This window comes from Oryctolagus cuniculus, chromosome 11, assembly GCF_051225735.1.
Source record: "Oryctolagus cuniculus isolate XC-2025 breed Fujian yellow rabbit chromosome 11, ASM5122573v1, whole genome shotgun sequence".
Classification (NCBI taxonomy): Eukaryota; Metazoa; Chordata; class Mammalia; order Lagomorpha; family Leporidae; genus Oryctolagus; species Oryctolagus cuniculus.
Genome location: NC_142877.1, coordinates 123,006,733 through 123,010,118, shown reverse-complemented (window position 1 = coordinate 123,010,118; position 3,386 = coordinate 123,006,733). Strand labels below are relative to the sequence as shown.

The 3,386-nt window shown below is 70.3% G+C and overlaps 1 protein-coding gene across 5 annotated transcripts in view; it reads left to right on the top strand.

The window, feature by feature from the left end:
* Positions 1-2,554: 2,554 nt before the first annotated feature.
* Positions 2,555-3,386, top strand: part of BRD1 (bromodomain containing 1) — a 45,264-nt gene continuing 44,432 nt past the window's right edge. For 4 of the 5 annotated variants that reach the window (XR_016216443.1, XM_051839199.2, XM_051839197.2 and 1 more), the window contains exon 1: positions 2,561-2,885. The gene's annotated coding sequence lies outside the window, so the exon portion shown is untranslated. Of the gene's footprint in view, positions 2,886-3,386 lie in introns of all 5 variants that reach the window. The other variant, XM_089307778.1, reaches the window with a different exon arrangement.

Here is a 3,386-nt window from a genome sequence, read left to right as displayed (position 1 = left end):
GCCAGCTGGGGAATTGAATGCAGGCCCCTGAGCTGCTCTGTCCTGGCCTTCCCTGGGTCTCTTCAGTGGCGTCTCTGGGTTACCTGAATCTCAGTGGGGTGTTCCGATCCAGTATCCCAGGAGGCCTTACATGGCCTGCAAAATCACTTGGTCTGGCCTTGCCAAGGCAACTGTGGCCAGGACTCAAAATTCAGTAAATCTGTAACAGGCTAATTTTTTTTTTTTTTTTTTACAGGCAGAGTGGACAGTGAGAGACACAGAGAGAAAGGTCTTCCTTTGTCGTTGGTTCACCCTCCAATGGCTGCTGGGGCCGGCGCACTGCGGCCAGCACACCGCGCCAATCCAATGGCAGGAGCCAGGTGCTTATCCTGGTCTCCCATGGGGTGCAGGGCCCAACACTTGGGCCATCCTCCACTGCACTCCCGGGCCACAGCAGAGAGCTGGCCTGGAAGAGGGGCAACTGGGACAGAATCCAGCGCCCCGACCGGGACTAGAACCCGGTGTGCCGGCGCCGCAAGGTGGAGGATTAGCCTAGTGAGCCACGGCGCCGGCCCGTAACAGGCTAATTCTTAAAAAAATATTTATTTATTTGAAAGAGTTACAGAGAGAGGTAGAGCCAGACAGAGAGGTCTTCCATTCTGCTGGTTCACTCCTCAAATAACCACGAACTGTGCAAATATGGGATGCTGGTGCTGCAGGCTGGGGCTTTAAACCACTGTGCCACAGCCCCGGCCCCTACCAAGCTAAATTTAAAGTTGATTTTGTATGTCCCCTAAATATCCAAATAGCCCTTATGGAAAAAAGGGCTTCCCCTGGCTGCCAGAACACAGCAGTGCGGGCACCCGCCAAGGTGCCTGCACTGCCCAGGTCCTGCCTGCCCCTCAGCGCCCCTGCACTTCGGGGAGCCGTGCGCTGGGCCCTCAGGACCCTGACCCCAGGTCTGCAGACCCCTCACAACGCCAACCTCAAACCCCTGGTCCCAGAGCCCTCAGTACCCGGAAGCCCTTGGGATCCCAACCACGATTTGTAAAGCTCTTATGACCCCGACCCCCCAACAGCTTCACAACCTCAACCTGGATTCCCGAACCTCAGCCTCCCTCAGGACCCCAACCCCGGTCCACGAGCCTGTCAGGACTTCAACGCTGCTCACTATGGGACCCCAACTCCAGCCTGGAAACCTATTAGGATCCTGACGCTGGGTCCCTGGCCCCTGGACTCCTTCAGGACCCCGACTTCCGGTTCCCGGATCTCCCTCAGAACCTCCACCCTGGTCCCTGAACCACTTCAGGACCGCGAACACTGACTGGATTTGACCCCAACCCCGGGTCCCGAGATCCCCCTCGGGACCCCGACCCCCGGTCCCAGAACCCCTCAGGACGCTGACCCCTCGTCCGTGGCTTCCCTCAGCACCCTGACCCCCGTGAACCCCTTAGGACTCCGACCCCTGGTCACAGGATCTCCACCCTCAATCCGAACACTGACTGGATTTCCTCAGGACCCCGACCCCTGGTCCGAGAACCCCTCAGGACCCCGACCCTCAGTCCAGATCCCCCTCAGAACCCCGACCCCTGGTCCCAGGGTCTCCACCCCCACTCCACTTCAGGACTGCGAACACTGACTGGATTTGACCCCAACCCCGGTCCTGGGATCCCCCTCAGGACCCCGACCCCCGGTCTGAGAAACCCTCAGGACGCTGACCCCTCGTCTGCGGCTTCCCTCAGGACCCCGAACCCTGGTCCGAGAACCCCTCAAGACCCTGACACTGGGTCCCGGAATCCCCCTCAGGACCCTTCTCGGCTTCTGAGCCCCCTCAGGACCCGACCCCTGGTCCCAGGGCCTCCACCCTCAGTCCCCAAACACTGACTGGATTTCCTCAGACCCTGACCCGGTCCATGAACCCCTCAGCACGCCGACCCCTGGTCCCAGGATCTCCACCCCTGGCCCCGAACACTGACTGGATTTCCTCAGGACCCCGACCCCGGTCCCGGGATCCCCCTCAGAACGCTTCCTCCCAGTCCCCGATCCCCCTCAGGACCCCGCCCCCGGGTCCCCGATCCCCCTCAGGACCCTTCCTCCCGGTCCCCGATCCCCCTCAGGACCCTTCCTCCCGGTCCCCGATCCCCCTCAGGACCCCGACCCCCGGGTCCCCGATCCCCCTCAGGACCCTTCCTCCCGGTCCCCGATCCCCCTCAGGACCCTTCCTCCCGGTCCCCGAGCCCCCTCAGGACCCTTCCTCCCGGTCCCCGATCCCCCTCAGGGCCCTTCCTCCCGGTCCCCGAGCCCCCTCAGGACCCTTCCTCCCGGTCCCCGATCCCCCTCAGGACCCTTCCTCCCGGTCCCCGAGCCCCCTCAGGACCCCGACCCCCGCCCGCCGCCGCCGTGACGCGGCCCCCACCGCCCCGCAGCCGCAGCCGCAGCCGCGGCCCCGCCCCCGCCCCGCCCCGCCCCGCCCCGGCCCCGCCCCCGGCGCCGCGCGGGCCGCGTCACGGCGGCGGCGGGCGGGGCGCGCCTCGCACGCAGGCGCCGGGCGGAGCGCTCGCCGCATTGTTTGCTTCGCTGGGGAGCGAGCGGCCGGCCCGGGCGTCCGAGCAGCCCCGCGCCCGACCCGCGCTCGTCCCCGCCCCGTCCCCGCGCCCGCCGGCCGGGCCCCGCGCCGGGCCTCCAGCCGGGCCCAGCCGGCGCCGCGCGAGCCGCGCCCGCGCCCGCGGCCGCCCCGCCGGGCCCGCAGCCGCCGCGGCCATTCGCCCGCGCCCTGAGCGGCGGCGGGGCCCGGCCTGCGCGGCCGTTGGCGGAGGAGCCGCGGGCGCCATTAGCGCCGCCTCGGCCGCGCCGGTCCCGTGCCCGCCGCCCGCCCGCCGGGCTCCCGCGGCCGCGGCGCCCCGGAGGTGAGTGGGCGGGGGCGGCCGGGAGGGCTCCCCGGGGCCTCGCGGGCCCGCCGCCGCCTCGGCCCGGCCTCTCGGGGTGGGGGTGCGGGCGCCATGTTTGCGACGGCGGCGGCTCCGCATTGTCCGCGGGCGGGCGGCCGGGCGGCCGGGGCGGCGGCGGCGGGGCGCGGGAGGCCGGGGCTGTCGGGCCGGCCGGGCCGGGCGCGCCGGGCGGGGGCCGCCGGGCCGGGGAGGCCGCGGAGGCCGGGAGTCGGGGCCCGGGGCGGGCGGGCGGGCGGCCGCTGCGCACGGGCGAGGGTCCCGCCCGGAGTCCGCGCCGGGCCGGGGCTGCCGGCGGGGCGCGTTATGTAACCGAGCGGCCCGGCTCGCCTGCGGGCACGGGAGCTCCCGGGCGGCCTCGCCCCGCGCGGCGTCGGCCCGCACCCTGCCGGGCGTCGCGGGGCCCGGCGCGCGCGGCGTGGGCGGGAGAAGAAACTTTCCGTGGGGTCCGGCCGCGGGGCG